Source organism: Mesoplodon bidens, assembly GCF_964165515.1.
Source record: "Mesoplodon bidens genome assembly, chromosome: 5".
Classification (NCBI taxonomy): domain Eukaryota; kingdom Metazoa; phylum Chordata; class Mammalia; order Artiodactyla; family Ziphiidae; genus Mesoplodon; species Mesoplodon bidens.
The window spans coordinates 1,367,355-1,385,487 of record NC_138161.1 but is presented as its reverse complement, the minus strand read 5'-3'; the positions used below and the strand labels follow the sequence as shown (position 1 = coordinate 1,385,487).

The 18,133-nt window shown below is 50.5% G+C and overlaps 1 protein-coding gene across 10 annotated transcripts in view; it reads left to right on the top strand.

The window, feature by feature from the left end:
* Positions 1–18,133, top strand: part of PCBP3 (poly(rC) binding protein 3) — a 210,704-nt gene that overhangs the window by 159,868 nt on the left and 32,703 nt on the right. The window contains exon 4 of one of the 10 annotated variants that reach the window (XM_081235222.1): positions 17,555–17,707. The exons of the other annotated variants lie outside the window; for them this stretch is intronic. The gene's annotated coding sequence lies outside the window, so the exon portion shown is untranslated. The remainder of the gene's footprint in view (positions 1–17,554; positions 17,708–18,133) is intronic. 10 annotated transcript variants of the gene reach the window in all.

The window sequence follows — 18,133 nt, the reverse complement described above, 5'->3', positions numbered from 1 at the left end:
CTGTCTGATAGCCACATCCATCCGGCCCTGCCCGACCGCGCAGAGTGGCTTTGTTCTGAGGTAAGGGGCTGCGGGCCCGGCCGAGGCCACGCCGGGCCCGGCCGAGGCCATGCGGAGCCTGGACAGTGGGTGTCCAGGGCCATCCAGCTGGGCTGTGCCTGGTGCTGACGGAGCGGGAGCATGGGGTCCTCCCCGAGAGTTCCAGACGTTCCCCTGTTGGGTCCATCAGACAACAGGGCTCCTCTTTCAGGGTCAGGGTCACTGTTGGCACTCCAGTGTTAGTGAGCTATTACGTAGAAAACAAACAGGTCATTTTTCAGCTGTTTGTGCTCCTGGGGCAGGTGTGGGAATCTGATCCTCCCCTCGGAGAGGCCGGTCATCCCCGGGGCCCAGGGCTCTGTTCCCTCCTTGGGACCAGCACCTTTGTTGGGGAATGTCCACCCCTGCGGTGACCAGGTGAGCCGTTGGCATCCACTGGCATGAAATGCACATGTTAGAGTAAGGTCGATGCGTGTGTGTTGCAGCTTGTGGAGCACACACACTTTTGGAGCTTGATGCTAGATGAGAAATAACACTCTTCTGTTGTCCCTGGGGGGCCAGTGAGCATGATTCCTCTGTGAGGAAGCAGGGAAAGGTATAGTACTTTAAAAGTGTTTGTAAAACTAACGTGAGTTTTGTAGCTTATAAATAACAAAAAAAATTTTTTTACCTGTCCTATAAGTGAATCAAAGTATTCCATTAGTTCAGGGTGTCTGATGAAGATATTTTGCAGGTAATGAGTAGAATATAAAATGTTTGCAATATCTGTGTAGTGGGCTGGCCGCTGGTGCCGTATTTAGACAAACTATATGCTCTTGTTAGGATTTCCCGGGAAAAAAATATTTCCAGAGTGGTTTGCCAGAAACCAAAGTTGTATGGTATTTGATTTGAGTGTGTTCTACTGGAGAAAAGGGTTTTGCTTCTCAGAAATAAAATATTTAAAATGTGTATCTTAACTGGCTTCCTAGGAAACATAGGTCTATAGCCAAGTCCATAGAAGTGAATGTGGACACTGTAGATGATTAATTCCCCCACATTTGAGATGTAAAAATAACAGTTGCACCCTTGGTAACAAAATAAGATTTTCTCTTGTAGAAATATTAGGCATTTATGGTGATACCCGGTTCCTTCCAACTGCAGCCTTTGAAAGAGTCTCGTGAACTATATCTAGAGGGCTCTTTATCCATTTTGCAATCTTGAAGAAAGGGAAATTTTTCTACTATTTCCTTAAGATAGAGCAAGAATTTTCAATCTTTCTTATATTTGTGATTCTAAACCCTTCCTTTGTGCCTGGAAAAGTGCCCAGTATTTCAATGCAGTTTTCACATTGTCTCCTTTTCCTGTTCCACCTGAGGTACGTCCTCACGGCTGGCAGGATGGAGCTCGGTCATTGTGTGGGTAGCAGGTTCATGTGCGTCCATGTAAATTACACCCCATAATTGGCTCTGGCGGGGAATAAGACCTGGAAGTAAACCTGCAGCCCGGCCAGTGTTAGGAGCACTGACTTGCCCTTTTTTACCAGCGGAATAGAAGATTGTTTTTCCAGAAACAACACAATCTCAGAGGAAGCTGCCCTAAGCAGAGGGCCAGTCTCTGTCCCCGGCACCCTTTGCAGGCTCCTGACGGCCAGCAGCTTGTCCTTGTGCTTCACGTTGGCCTGGGCCGGTCTCTGACGGACATTCTTGGCTTTCCGTCCGGCCTCGTCTGGGGACCAAAAGGACTGGGGGAGGAGCTGGGCCGCCTCCTGCACGCGCCCCCCGGGCCACCCCGCCAGTGCCCCACTGTCTCTGCGAGGCCCCCGCTCTGCGGAAGGAGGCGCGGAAAGCCACCGCTGTGAAAGGCACGTCGCCGGGCCCAGCAGCCTCAGGAAGGTTTGGGGTCCCGCGCGCCCCTGGGGCTGGAGCCTTTGAAGAGCCGTCTTGGCTCTGGCCGAGGGGGGGCTTCAGAGGTTGGGGTCTGAGGACGGGGCAGCCCGTCGGGGTGGAGCCGGTGCTCCAGGCGGTCCCCCGGGAAGGGCCCGGCTCCTTCTCCGGGGCATGCCCATATGCCACTCTAGAGGATGGTGCCCGTCAGTGCTTCTCCGAGAAGGTCCTAACCCCCGCCACCACCTGAGAACCTTCTGGAGAGGCAGTCTTGTCTACCCCCACCCGACCGCCTGAGTCAGGAGCTCTGGGCTGAGCCTGGTTCTGTGATCCACAGAACCTTCCTGGGGACGCTGGTGCCCGTGAGTGTGAGAGTCGCAGGCGGCGCCACGCAGGAGCCAACAGGCAGACAGCGGTCGGCGGTGTTGGTGCCCGTGGCTGGGTGGGCACGGGGAAGGTCACAGCCGAGCCGTGTGTGTCCTGTTCCCCGCGTGTGACCTGGCAGCAGAGTCTCTTGTCCTGAGGTGACACGGGGTCTGTTCCCTGTGTGCCCTTCCCACACGGAGACCCCACTGCTAACAGTCTTGCCTACAGCACGGAAACCAGAGGAGACACGGCCACCCCTGCTGCCCAGGCCGAGCCCCAGGCGGCGGCCGGCAGCGGGGGACGGGAGGGATGGCGCTGGGCCTGCTCCTAGGCGGTCGCGACTCCAGGGACTCGGGGACCGGCGGGGGCAGGGCCGAGGCTGGGCTCACTCCCCAAGCGGGCAGCCCCCGCGCCGGGGGTGGGGGGGTATCGTTAAGAACAATCCAAAAGAAGGCAAAAAAGGAGAAGGAAAGAAACCTGTATAAAAACACACCGCCGGGCAGGAGTAAGGAAGCCAGTGATGGATGTCGGTGGAGGAGACTGGTCTGGAGGGAGGTGGGTCTATTTTGTTTGCTTTAATAAAAGTGGTAGAACAGAAAGCCTATTCAGTAAATGGTGTTGGGTCCATCAGCTACCTATTAAAAGAAGCTGAACACCAAGTCAGAAGTTGACCTCACATCAAACACAGATACCTCTGCACCGAGATGATGAGCTGAAGGACTCAGGACGTGTGGCAACTTGGAAACGGCCTTTTCCGGGGATGGGCACCCCGCAGGCACTCGGCCCAGGAGGCACCGAGGGCTTTGCCCCAAACGGGAGGCCGATGCCCGGTGACAGAAGGCTCAGTCTCGCGTGACCATGTTTGCACCCTGAAGTCCCACTCGGGAGGGGAGGAACGACAGAGCACCGACCTGCCTTGCTCGGAGCTCAGACAACCCCAGGGACCTTGGTGGGAGGGGGGCTGCCCCCAAAGTGCGCCCTGGGCGCAAAGCAAGCTCTCCAGCTGGGGCTGAGCCGTGATGCAGAGTTGTTCCTTGTCGTCCTCCTGGTAAGTGTGGGTGTGAAATCCAGCTGTGATTTAAGCTTTGTGCGTTTTACAGCCTCTAAATCATACTGCTTTTAAAGTCAAGCTGAGACGCACACGTGCTGTGATATTTATGCAAAAGGTCACGTGTGTCCCTAGGAAATGCTCAGAACAGGGCCCAACAACAGCGACCCCCCCCCAGGAGTGGGCTTCAGTCTGCTCTGAGGCAGTTGTTTCCCAGCCCCTGGGATCCCGTGTCCCAGTTGAGAGGGGTCCACCCACACCCACGGCCCACTCTGTCACACTCACACCTCAGCAGGGACAGTTCTGCTGCCCTTTGTTTTGCCTTTTTATTCTGTTCTTTTTGCTCATTTTAAAAAGGATCCCACTGTTATTATAAAGCAGCTTTTTAAAGCAACTCGTCTGGGTGACTGAGAAACTTGTTTTTCTGACTTTCTGAGGTTTAAATTGCCACAGAGCCTCCTGAGTGGCATCTGGGGGCCCGTGGGTGGCCGGACAGCTGGTGACACCCTCGGCTCCAGAGCTCCCTGCCTCAGACTGGGCTGAGCAGGCAGGGAAGAGGCAGCGTCCTGTCCCCCGGCTGGGTCCGCAGCCTGCCTCCAGGACAGCCGCCTGACCTGACCTCCAGAAGCACGGCGAGCTGACTGCTCAGAGCATCACCACTATCCCTGTCCCCCAAGCGCAGCCCCCAGTCAGCAAGGACCCGGCGCTGGTGCTGAGGAAATGGGCGAGGGGTGCCGGGACGCGGAGGCAGTGCCCGCAGGCTTCGCAGGCCGCGCCCTGTCGGGACCCTCGGGGTAGGGTGGCGGTCGGCTCCGGCGGCTCGGTCCAGTCCTCTGTCCTGTTCAGCTCAGGTCCTGCTGCCCCCAGTCCTTGTCTTGCGAAGCTCATGTGACCCACTTCTTCCCGGCCAAGGTCGGGAACTAGACCCCGCTTGGGTGCTGTACGGGTTACCTGCGCCGTGTCTGTACTTGGCTTTACACATCTGCCTTTGTGTTTGAGAGGTGGGAATGGGGAGCCCCCTCCCGTGCACGCGCCTGCCTGTGCTCCCCCAGCACAGCTCAGAGAACACGCCAGGCCTTGCAGGGAGTGAACCGTGCAGGGCTTGCGGGATTAACGGGCCATCAGAGGATTGAAGTCCAGGGAATTAAATACATCAGGAGCATCAGCTGCAGGGCGGGGGGCGGGGGGGCCTCCCACTGGCGGTTCTGCCCCAGTGCTGCTCTCATCTGGAGGCCGAGGTGATACCCGGGCAGCCCTGGGGAGACAGCGCCCAGAACAGGGCCCAGCTCCTGGGAGGGCTGAGTCCGCACATTTCTGGTTCACCCCACCCCACCCCCACTCTGGCCTCAGGCCTCCTGCCCTCAGCATCCTTCCCCGCCTGCTCTCCGGGGTCCTGACGGGATCCTGAGGATGGGGGTGGTGCTGCCCTGAGGGACCCTGTGTGGCGGGGAGGCCGACCTCCTGGTGTGAACTGGTAGGAGGTGGGTTTCCCAGGACAGGCCCCCCTCCTTGGAGCCTGGAGAGGAGGGATGGCTCTGGGTGCGTTTCTCTGAGGACATTTTTCAGGCAAGTCCTGGACTGGCCAGCCTGCCTGCCGCCCAGGGAGTGGCCCTGGGAGGGGTCGAGGGCACTCTTTGGGCCCCTGGTTACTAAGTGAAGGAGTCTGTTCCTGTCGGGCAGCGGGGCCCCGCTCTGTTCTTGCCTTGTGACGGACGCCACCTCAAATCCGAGATGAGCTCTGGGAGGGAACCCCGACCAGAGTGCCCCCAACCAGCCTTTTTCCTCATAACTGGTTGGGTTTTATTTCTCCTTAAAAATCTCATGAGCTCAACTAATCTTGGCCTCTTTTGCTTTTCACGCTAACAGGGCAACACCCTTTCTTTTGTTATGTTTATCTGAAATTATTCCCTGATTCCCCCATTTTTCTTGGTATAAATTACCATCTATGTCCCTTTGTTGTAATAGAAGCTGGAAATAAGAGCTCTGTGTCCCCCTTTTCCCCAGTAAAAAATGGTGCCCGGGGCACAGGCTTGAAACCAGTGCTTTGCTTTTTTGGGGCAGATGGTCTTGACCGTACTCAAGGCGCTTCTCCTGTCCTGTGTTGCCAGGGAGGCCGTGCAGTACGTGCAGTGCCTCCCAGCACCTGCCTCGGGGCTGCAGCCCAGTTCTGCGCTTCCCAGCTTGAGGCCTCGGCTCGTTCTGGCCTCCTGCCCCCAGCCCCCTGCCCGCCCCAGCCCCCTGCCCCGCATCCGGTCTGCGAAATGGAGGGGCACTTCCTGGCGGGGCTACAGGGAGGACTATGCCTGGCACGCGGTAAACGTTTTATCAGCTTTAGGTATTGTTATTGTTTGTATGACTATTTAATTTATTAATCTTTTAATTTATTAATCATGTTGACAGAATTCCCAGTATTAAATTACCTGTCTATTCCAGGTGTAAACCTCACTGAGGTATTGTGACTAGTCGTCCTCCAATATTGCCGATTCTGTTTGTTAATATGTGACTCAGAGTTCCTAGCTGACCAGAGGCTGGAACTGCTGGCCCGCGGCAGGTCTGGTTCCCCAGTGAGGGGCCTGCTGCCCGCATGACCGCGGCTGTGCCTCCGCCTTGGAGGCTCCCGGGGGCTCTGCCTGGGCTGCACCCGCCTCTACCCTCTGTGCTGTGCTGCGCACCCAGCTCATCCTGATGTCCTGGGCGGCCGCCCACCACACACACGTGCAGGGACACGTCGGGACGGTGGGGTGGATCAGCACGGCTCCGTCCTGCCGTTTCCCTCCCGCCGGCCTCCAGTCCGCTGCACTGACATCAGGAAACTCAAGCTGTCTTTGGACCGACGCCTGCGGAGCACCACGTCTGCAGACCCAAGGGCTGGGCTCCACGTGCTCCCGCCCTCGTCTCCGACGTCTCCTGACGCGCGGCTCGCCTGCACTTGGTGCCCCGTCCAGATGTCCCATCCCCCGTCCGGGGGGCGGGCAGGAGGGAGGCCGCCCACGCTCCCCATGGGGACCGTTCCCCAGCCTCTGGACCTTCACATCCCCTTGGCCCGGAGGCCGTGAGCAGCCGTCCTCTCCTCCCGAAGAGGCGCTTTCAGCTCTCTGACCTACTTGGAGCACACAGCCGACGGGCGGGGGAGGGACCGAACGTGGACTCAGCCTTCTGGACGGCCAGCGGACCAGCCTGCAGCTTGTCCCCCAGACTGAGCCCCTGGAGGGTGAGGGCTGCTCCTTGCTTGGTCCTGCATCCCCAGCACAGGCCCCTGCTAGGAACCGAGCGTTAGATGGACGGTCCCCGCCGTGGTCAGCCTCCCACTGTGGCCAGAGGGTCCAGGGAAGGCAAACGGTGCACAGACAGGCTGAGCACCTGCTGTGTGCGGTGGCCGGCGCACAGGGAAGTCGGGCTCCGGGAGCCACGGCCTCAGGAGGGTCAAGTCCACACCCAGGCCTCACCGCAGGACCAGAGTCGGGTCCAAGGGAGTCCCGCCATCTCTGCAACAGAGGTGTTATTAATCTTGAAATGGGGTATTTGAAATAATCGGAATGTTTGCAAGCCATACGCTCTGATGTAGGTGACACCCTAGACCCTGGGCACTTCCCCGGATGTAGGACAGGAGTATCCCTGGGTGAAGCCCACACCTTCCCAGCAAGAGGAAAGACCCGTGCTCCATGGCCTCTGGAGCAGGGAGGGAGGTGAGCAGGCAGCCAGCCTCCCAGCCTGGCACGTTTGTCTGTCCAGACACCTGAGTGAGGAGCTGGCAGGCTGTGTGCAGCGCTCACTGGAGTCAGGTTGTGTCGGCCCGAATGTCTTCTAACGTTACCTGAGACCGGCAGGAGCATTTTCCTGCAGAAATCTGCCCTCCTCCCCGGCCTCAAGGACATGCTCCACACTGTGAGTCCTCCAGGAGCCAAAAGCAGCCAAGAAGCTCTGTGGGTCTGTGCAGTCCTGGCCTCCTGCAGCCTGATGGGGCAGTGGGCTGTTAAACAGGATAAATCAAGTGTGTGGGCCCTCCCCACCAGGGCCCCTCCATGGTCTCTCCCTGGCACAGCTGAGGCCCTGGGTGCAGCTCTGGACAAAGCACAGCTAACGGGGCAGAGCCGCCGTGCGCTCGCCGCAGCCGTGCGGGCCTCAGATGGCACTTGGCTGGCGAGACTCCTCCAGCCGCCGTCTCTGGGCGAGAAATCTCACGCTGACGTGTGCTGCACCTGTAGGCAGCGTGACTGCTGTAAAAGGGCTTCTGCTTTAATGTCCACGTCTACTGGCCCTCCCCCGAGAAGAGCGCCTCAGGGCTCGGGCATCACATGCCACTTTCAAAGGTGGGTCTCCCTTCTTCACATCTGAAACAAACGCTGTCAGTGGTATATGTTTGACTAGTTCACCCGTCTGCTGGTCAGGCGTATGAGCTCTGGAGCCAACTTGTGGTCACTCAGTTTTGTGGGACTCATATGTAAAACAGGGCTGGGACTGGCCCTCCTGTGTTAGGACAGAGTGCATTTGCATAAGTGCAAGCCTGTGTACCATGTGCGGTTGGCTGCACGTTATAGCTACACGTCTTATTAGGACAGTAGTTATTGTACTAGAATTCCTTTGATTTGAATATTCCTTTAAAAAAGAATGATTGGAAAATTTGCTTTATCAGAATTTCACTAAGTAGTACTGGTTATAAATAGATTTTGCCAATTGAATCAATATAAAAGATCAAATGAGGTTTTGGTTCTGGAGCAATGGCGTAAGCGACACCTACCAACTCACATCAGAGTTGATGGTGAAAAACTACTGCTTCCCCCTAAAATCATCAACAAGACAAGGGTGTCTGCCCTCACCACTCCTGCTGAACAGAGGACACAGCTCTAGCTAGTTCAGTATGACAAGTACATAAAAGAAAAGGTGTACAGATTGGAAAGGAAGAAATGAACCGTTTCTATTTGTAAAAAACACAATTGTCTACCTCGAAAATCCCATTAAGGCTACCAAAAAAAAACTCCTGGAACTAGTAATAATTAGCAAGTTGTTAAGAAAACAAGGTCTACATACAAAAGTCAATATTGTTCTATATACCATCAATGAACAATCAGAAACCAGAATTCAAAACACACCATTTACAGGAACTCCAAAAAGTTATATACTTGCTATATGTGTAACAAAATATGCACAGCATTTGTGTGCTGAAAAGTAGAAAATACTGACGAGAGACATCAAAGATCTAAATAAGAGACCTCCGTGTTCACAGCCGGGACACTCAGTGTAACGGTGCCAGTGCTTCCAAGTGCGTCTGCAGGTTTAATGCATCTCCCGTCAGAGGCCCAGCAGGACTATTTGTAGATGCAAATAAGATGATTTTTAAATCTATGTGAAAACACAGAGGAACTAGTGAAACCAAGAGAATTTTTTAAAAGATAGAAGTTGGAGTAATTTTATGTCACCATACTGCTGCAGTAATCCAGACACTGTGGTATTGGCGGATGGATAGGCACTTACATAATCAAACAGGATAGAGTCAAGAATACACCCACACACGTATGGACAACTGATTTTTGACAAAGGTAATAAAGCAATTTAATACAGATAGGGCAGTCTTTTCAAAACGTGGTGTTGAAACAATTGGCTAATGCATAAAACAAAACAAAAACAAAACAAAACCCCTAGACTTGAACTTCACACCTTACATAAAATTAACTCAAAATGGATCCAATATCCAAATGTAAAATCTAAAATTATAACCTATTTCGGAGAAAATATAGGAAAAGAAGGCTCGCTCATAAAAGATAAAAAATTTAAACAAAAGTCATAGAAGATAAGATTGAGAACTTGTATTTCCTCACAATTAGAAGCATTTGCTTCATGAAAGATCCTGTTAAGATATGAAAAGACAAACCAGAGCCTCAGAGACAATCGTTGTAAATCACATATCCAGCAAAAGGCTGTGTCCACAGCATAAAAGCCCAGCCCCTTAACCTCCATGGAAAGAAAACAAGACAGTCCAGTTAGAAGATGGACAAAAGACCCGAGCACACACTTCTCCAAACAGGGTGAAGAGGTGGGAAATGTGCACCTGGATGGGTGTTCAGCACTGTTCGCTGTTAGGAGGAAGCAGATTCGGTCGCAAGGAGACGTCCCCACCGTCTATAAAAACGGCTGAAGTAAAACACTGACACCCCCAAGTGCTGACGGGAACAGAGTGCTGGGTCTGTCTTGCCCTGGGCAGGGGCGTGGGGTTGGGGGGCGGTGGAGGGGTGGAAAACAGCACAGCTGGTCCTGCAAACAATTTGCCAGTTTCTTAAGAAGTTAAGGGTATACTTAACAGATGATTCAATAACCACAGTCGTGCTCTGCTGTGCACCTGAAACCATCACCGCACTGTTAAAATAAAAAGCTAAAAAGAGTCACAGTCCTGGGTCTTTATCGCAGAAAAATGCAACCTTGTCTTCACACAAAAACACGCACCCTGTTGTTGCCAGCTGCTTTATTTGGAATCCACCAGAGCCGAAACCAACCCAGATGTCCTTCATGGGGTAACTGCATGCACAAGTCGTGGTGCAGCCAGGCCCCCCAGCCACCAAGATGAACAGACTTCTGTTAGGTACAGCAGCTTGGGCTCTAGACCTCAGGAGCAGTATTATGCTGAGTGCATTTGTTTGATTGGATCTACATGAAGTTCTTGAAATGATACAATTGTAGCGACATAGAACAGATCAGGGCTCGCCTAGGAGAGTGAGCGGCTATGAAGGGACCACCTATAGAACTCTGCATGGTGGTCCCACTTGTGTGCGTGGTTAGGGAAGTCTGTACACGTGATAAAATTTCATAGACCCATACACCAAAAGAAGGGCGTGTACAGACTGGGGCCACTTAGGTAATAGTGTTTGACCAGTGTCCCTTACTGGTTTTGCTAATGCACTGCAGTTATGTCAAATGGAAGCTGGCTGAAGGGTACACAGAAACTCTGTATTATTTTTGCAGCTACTCTTGAATCTAAAATTATTTCATAATTATACAACACACACGTATAATACACAGACATTAGAGTTGACAGTTATTAAATCTGAAATATAAAAAGTAAATTGTGTAAACAGATCAGTTAAAGGTAAGAGATGGTCAGAGTGGAAAAAAAAGCGAGATCAATCTGTGTGCAGCCAGCAAGACACCAACATGAAATATAATGCTCTTGGGCAGGTTGACAGAAAAAGATATGTCATGTGAACACTGATCAAAACCAGGCCGGAGTGACTACACTGATGTCAGAAGAAGTAGGCTTCCGGACGGGACGGTGACTGGGGTAAGAAGGACATTGTGTGAATATAAAACAGTCAATTCTCCAGGAAGACACACCCGCCCCAAATGTACATACGTCACCTAACAGAGCCTCAAAAACACACGAGACAGAACCTGATAGAACAGAGAGGAGGATAAATTCACGATTGTAGCTGGAGATCCAACTGCACTTCCAGTGACTGACAGGACAAGTGGCCTTGCAGGACGCCACACCTGGCCGCAGGAGGGCCATGCTCGTGGCACACGGGGTGTTCCCAAGGTGGACCATGCTCTGTGTAAAAAAAACAAAAGCCTAACGAACTTAAAACAGTTGAAATCACAAAAAGTATATATTCTGACCAGAGTGAAACTGAACTAGAAATCAGTAACCAAAGGTAACTTAAAATTTTCAAAATACTTGAAAATCAAAACACGCACCTCTAAATAATGTGGTCAATGTGCTGTATCAAAGGAATTTAGGAAATATTTTGGAATATTGGGAAATAATATAATATATATAATAAACGCACATCTCTAACTTGGTAGGAATCAAGGAAGTCAGTGCCTCTAGAGAAACCTATGGCATGAAATGCTAACATGAGAAAACGTCTGCAAACAAGTATCCAAGCTTTTACCTTAAGAAACTAAAAGAAAAGGAAAGGCAAGCAGAAGGGAGGAAATAATAAAACAAGACCAGAAACCAATGAAATTGAAAACAAACTCACTTTTCAGATTGGACCAACTCAGATGAAGAGAGAGTGTGGAGGAGAGGGGCAGCTGGGTTGGCCGCGGTTCACTCTGCTTCCTGGTACGTCTCTGCATCCTTTTGTTGGCCTCACAAGACATGTTCCTTTGTGGGTGTTTCCTCTGCCCTCTCCTGGGAACTGGTGGGTTTGCAAACCAGCCTGAGCCTGGGAGGGAGGGGGGTAAGGTCATGCAGCCGGAACGGGTCCCCAGCTGGCCATGAGGGAGGAGGCCCCTGTGTCCCGGCTCTGCCCGGAAGCTGGGCCTCATCCTGCCCTCGGCGGTGTGTGTCCCCAGGGGGCCCCTCCCATCCCAACATATAGCAGACCCTCACTGGTGACCAAGTGAATGAACGAGAGTGGTTGGGGAAAAATGGAAATATCATCTTGGATGTTCCATGAGTACTTGAGTTTAGAAATCGCTAAATTCTGATTCCAGAATATCCTGTGAGGCCCTAGAAATGGAGCTGGGCTCGGTGTCCACTGCATGTGCTCACCCCGTCTTTAAGTAGGTACTGAATGGGCTTCTGCTCACGGTGGCCCGGGAATGGCACTGGGAACTGCTGGTTCCGTGTTAAATGGAGGAGATAAACGGGTCCTCTGCCCGCAGGCCGGGGCTGTGGTGGTACGGGGCACAGGAGAGGGGGTGCTAGTGGTTGGGGGTGCAGGTGGAGGCCTGGCAGGGAGTGCCCTCGGCAGAAGGGCCCAGACCCCGGGCTGGCTGGAGCTCAGTCTGTCACAGGAAGGGAGGCCACGGAGGCTGGGTGGAGGACAGCAGAGTGGAGAGCGAGGCAGGCAGTGATCTGTTCATTTCTGTAATTTTGTCATTTCAAGAATGTCGTGTAAGTGGAATCATACAGGGCGTGACCTTTGGGGACTGGCTTTTTTCACTCAGCCTAATTCTCCGAGGTTCCTCCCGTTGCTGAGCGCATCAGCAGTTTGTTCCGCTTTGCGGCGGAGTAGGTCCCGCGTGTGCCGTCCCTGTCACGCTGCCCCTGGCAGGGATGCACCGTGATTGGCTAACCAACCACTGGATGAAGGTGATGCTTCCTGTTTTTGGCAATTACAAATAAAATCACAGCCTTTTGTGAGGGCATAAATTTTTTTTTTTGGGGGGGGTACACGGGCCTCTCACTGTTGTGGCCTCTCCCATTGCGGAGCACAGGCTCCGGACGTGCAGGCTCAGCGGCCACGGCTCATGGGCCCAGCCGCTCCGCAGCATGTGGGATCTTCCCGGACCGGGGCACGAACCCTTGTCCCCTGCATTGGCAGGTGGACTCTCAACCACTGCGCCACCAGGGAAGCCCGAGGGCATAAATTTTTATTGCTCTATAATAAATGCCCAGGGGTGCAACCACCAGGTCGAATGGTAGTTGCGTGTTTAGTTTTTTAAGAAACTGCCAGACCGTCTTCCAAGTGAGCAGGCCACATCCCTGCAGCATCCGAGTGGCCTGCCCGCGGCTCTGCATCCTCTCCGGGCTTGGTGTGGCCACTGCTATTTTTTCTGGCCGTTGTGACAAGCGAGCGATGGCCCCTCCCGTGGTGTTAATTTGCATTTCCCTGATGGCTAATGATACTGAGCGTCTATCTTCTCATGTGCTTGTTCACCACCTGTCTGTCCTCTTGGTGAAATGTCCATGTCTTGTGCCCGTTTTCTAATTGGATTGTTTCGTTTTTACTGTTGAGTTTGATCATTATATATGCTTTAAACTAGTTCTGTGTTGGGTGTGTGGTTTGCAAATATTCTCTCCCAGTCTTGGCTTGTCTTTTCATCCTCTTAATATGTTTTTGGCAAAGCACAGGTCTTCAGTTTTGACACATCTAATTTATCAGTTTTCCCTTTTGTATATCATGCTTTTAGTGTCAAGTCTACGAATTCTGCCTTACCATGGACCCTTAGGATTTTTCCTTTTCTTTTCTGAAAGTTTCGTTGCTTTACGTTTTACATTTAAGTCTGTGATCCTTTTTTTTTTTTTTTGTGGTACACGGGCCTCTCACTGCTGTGGCCTCTCCCGCTGCGGAGCACAGGCTCCGGACACACAGGCTCAGCGGCCATGGCTCACGGGCCCAGCTGGTCCACGGCATGTGGGATCTTCCTGGACCGGGGCACGAACCCATGTCCCCTGCACCGGCAGGCGGACTCTCAACCACTGTGCCACCAGGCAAGCCCTGTGATCCTTTTTGAGTTAATTTTTATATAAAGTTTAGTTCAAAAAGTCCATTTTTGCCTACGGATGTCCTGTTGCTCCAGCACCATGTGTTGAAAAAAGCTGTCTTTGCTCCGTTGAACTGCTTTTAGATCTTTGTCAAAAATCAGTTGGGCATATTTGTGTGGGTCTGTTTCTGGATTCTGTATCTGCTCCATTGGTTTTCTCCACCAACACCACAGCCTTGATTACAGCAGCTGTATAATAATTCTTGAAATTGGGGAGACCTGTTCCTTCTACTCAATTTTCCTTTGTCGGAATTGTTTTAGCTATTCTAGTTCCTTTGCCTTTCCGTATAGATTTTACAATGATCTTGTCTGTATCTCTGAAATTCTTGCTGGAATTTTAATAGGAATTATGTTAAAGCTGTATGTCAACTTGGAGAGAACTGACATCTTTACTATGATGAGTCTTGCAATTTGTGTTCTGTCTCTCCATTTGTTTAGATCTTTAATTTCTTTCAACATTTTGTAGTTCTCAGCATATAAGTCCTACACGTTTTGTTAGATTTACACCTAAGTAGTTCATGTCATCTGCAAATAGGGACAATTTTATCTTTTCCTCTCATTACCTTTCCTGCCTTTTTGAACTGACTGAACTCCCCCGACTGTGTGAGTAATGGCCGTGAAAGGAGAGATGTTGTGCTTTGTTCTAAGGGGAAAGGATTTAACCCTAAGTGTGATGTTGGACGCAGGTCTTTTTGTACATGCTCTTTATCGAGTTGAGGAAGTTCCCTTCTATTCCTGTGTTTTTTCCTGAGAGATTTATCACGAGTGAGTGTTGAATTTTGTCAACTGCCTTTCTGCACAATATAATCAACTGATATCTTCTTTAGGTCTGTCAATATGATTGATTACATGGGTTGACTTTTAAATACTGCACCAGCCTTGCATCGCTGGAAGAATGGGCATAGTGTATAATTCTTACTATATACTGATGAATTCTATTTGCTAATGTTTTTAAAGGATTTTTGCACCAATATTCTTGAGGGCAGTTTTCTCCTTTTGTACTGTCTTTTGTACCATCTTTTTTTTTTTTTTTTTTTTTTTTTTTTTGCGGTACGCGGGCCTCTCACCGCTGTGGCCTCTCCCGTTGCGGAGCACAGGCTCTGGACGCACAGGCTCAGCAGCCATGGCTCACAGGCCAAGCTGCTCCGCGGCATGTGGGATCTTCCCAGACCGGGGCACGAACCCGTGTCCCCTGCATCGGCAGGCGGACTCTCAACCACTGCGCCACCAGGGAAGCCCCTGTACCATCTTTTGTACTGATTTTTGTGTCAAGCTAATACTAGCTTCATCAAATGAATTGGAAACTATTTCTCTTCTCTTCCGTTTTCTGAAAGAGATTATGGAGAACTGGTATTAATTCTTCTTAAAACTGTTGGTAGAATCCTCTAGTGAAACCATCTGGATCTGGAGAATTTTTGCAGGGGAGTTTTAAATTATGAACCCAATTTCCTTAACAGTTATGTAGGGCTATTCAAATTATCAGTTTCATATTGGATGAGTTGTGGTAGTTTGTCTTTTTCAAAGAGTAGGTCAGTTTATCTAAGTCAATTTATTTGTGTAGAGCTGCTCTTAGTGTTCCTTTATTATCCCTTTGATGTATGCAAGGTTCTTAGCAATAGCTCCTGATTCATTCCTTACAATGATGTTTTGTCTTCTTTCTTTGTCAGTCGTCCAAGAAGTCTGTCAATTTTATTGATCTTTTCAAAGAATCAGCTCTTTATTTTATTGATTTTCTCTGGTTTTTCTGTTTCCAATTTTAATTATTTTTGTCTTATTTCCTTCCTTCTGTTTGCTTGAATTTATTTTGTTCTTTTTCTAGATTCCTCAAATAAGAGCTTAGATTATTGGTTTGAGACTTTTTCTCTTTTCTGATATATGTATTTTGTGCTATAAATTTCCCTCTAGGCAGTGCTTTAGTTGTGTTTTACCATTTTTGATATGTTGTATTTTTATTCGGGTATGTATTTTTATTCAGGTATACATTATACATTCAGGTCAACATATTTTTATAACCCTTGAGATTGCCTCTTTGACCCGAGGATTATTTAAATGGGTGTTGTTTTAGTTTCCGTGTGCTTGGAGATTTTTCTGTTATTTCTATTATTGATTTCTAGTTTGATTCTTTTGTGCTCTGAGAACACACCATATGATTTTGAGTCTTTTAAATTTGTTGAGGTTTGTTTTATGGCCAAGGATATGTTCTGCATTGGTATATATTCTCTGTGTGTTCTGCTGGTGCCAGATGTGCTATAAATGTTGACTAGGTCCAGTTAGTTGATTGATGGTGGTGTGAGTTCTATATCCCTGCTGATTTTCTGCCTAGCTGTTCTTTCAGTTGTTGAGATGGTATTGAAATCTTCAGCTGTAATTGTGGATTTCTATATTTTTCCTTTCGGTTCTGTCAGTCTTCACATATTTTACTGTTCTAGTGTTTGATTCATACACTTTCAGGATTGCTTGCTATTGCTTCTTCCTGGGTTGACTCATCTTTATATAATGCCTCTCTCCATCTTTGCTCTGAAATCAATATTATCTGATATTACTATAGCCACTCCTGCTTTCTTTTGATTAGTGGTTGTGTGACACATCTTTTCCGAGGAGTTTATTTTCAGTCTGCTTACATCTTTCTATTTGAAGTGAATGAGTTTCTTATCGACAGCATATGGTTGAGTCATTTTTCTTAATCCACTCTGCCATTCTGTTTTTTTAATTGGTAAATTTAGACTATTTACATTTAATGTAATTATTGAGATGTTAGGGCTTAAGTTTGCCATTTCATTTTTTGTTTTCTGTTTGTTCTCCCTATGTTTTGTTTCTCTGTTTCCTTATTTCCTGCCTTCCTGTGGGTTACTCAACATTTTTTAATAATTCCATTTTGACTTATTGACAGTGTTTTTGAGTATCCCCTTTGTACAACTTTTCAGTGTTGCCCAGATATTACATTATGTACATATAACGTAGGCGTTGTGCTCGTGAAAGGAGGCATTGCCTTCACTTCCTCACCATTACTTCCCACATCTGCCCTGCCCCCAACTCACTGCCTCCTCCTGATTTCTTTCACAAAAGGAGAAAAGCAGGCCCCCGGGGTTATGTGGTTGGTTGGTTCCTATTACTGGCAGCCTCCCAGAATTCCTAACAGATGGAGTGGGGGAAGAGTTGGGGTGGGGATTATGACCAGTGGCTCCCAAACATGGCCTTGCTCAAAAGGAGTCTGGAGAACCTTAAATGCAGCTTCTAGGACCACCTGGGTCTCCTGAATCGGGCCCTGAGGGGTGGCACACACACACCTCGACTTCAGTGCCAAGGCCTCCATGCTCTGTCATTATAAGACGGCCAGGTGAGCCCTAGGGCACCAGCTGAGCCCTGGGATACCAGGTACATCAGTGTCTCCTTTCCCAGACTTGAATCTTGCAGGTACACCACCCTCCTGGGATGGGATGAACTGTGTAGCCACTGCACTATGGGCAGTCCTGGGAGTTGGGGCAACAGTCCTTCTCAGAGCTCCCCCCAGGAGCACACACAGCCCCCATGTGCTGCTGCCTGAGGACTCAGCCTGGCCTGTGACTGACACCCAGAGGGCTCCACATTGGGTGGGGGTGTCTCCCATGTGGGCCCAGCACTCCTCCCGTTCCTCTGGCTCCTGATTCACCATGAGGATTTCTTGACAGGCCCGTCCCTCCCTCAAGAAGGTGCCCTGTTTTCTTCTCTTTGTAGGACAGCACAGTGCCTGGAGCTTAGTAATCGCCCAGGAAATATTTGTTGAATTAGCAAAGTTATTTATTACCAATTACCTACGAGGCAAATTTCAACCTGCGTCTTGCATTTATGTGTTCTTGTAGGAAAGAACAGGGGCGGGAGCAGCCAGCACTGGCTCTGGTGCTGGCCTTTGACACCCTGTCTCCTGTGCCCTATCCAGCAGGGCTGTGCCCTATCCAAGAGAGCTGTGCCATATCCAAGAGGGCTCTGCCCTATCCAGCAGGGCTGTGCCCTATCCAAGAGAGCTGTGCCATATCCAAGAGGGCTCTGCCCTATCCAGCAGGGCCGTGCCACAGCGTGGGGGGCTGTGTGGCCTCACCAGGCAGGTGTCCCTGGAGGGGCCACCAGACGCATTCTCAGGAGTCTTCCCGTTGGGGATAGCTGCTCAGCGGCAGGAGAGTCCTCTGCAGTGACCAGGCATTTGGCATCACAGGTAACTTCACCCTCCTGCCAGCTTCCTAAATGCAGCTTCAGCAGTTTACCCAGAGCCACCCATTGACGCTGACTTCTTAAATCCACCAGGAGTTTTAAGTGAAACGTAAATGAGTGTATTTTACACACGTGAACAGAAGCTGTACATGATGATTATAAAGTTAGCATGTCAAATAGCCCTGATGTTTGCTTCCTGAATGTACCTTTCTCCTGCTTCCTCCTTGGACACCGAGAGGTGGTGGCTGGTAGGGGCAGCAGAGTGCAGGCCGGAAGGTTCAGAGGTCCTGCGGGGCCAGCGAAGCGGGAGAGGCGCAGACTGGTCAGGTGCGAGCACTCCCCGCGACGGCCAGTGACGGCAGCAGAGACGCCACACCCTCTGGTTTCCTTTGACTGGAGACGAGTCCAGTCACACAAGCCTGGGGTGTGT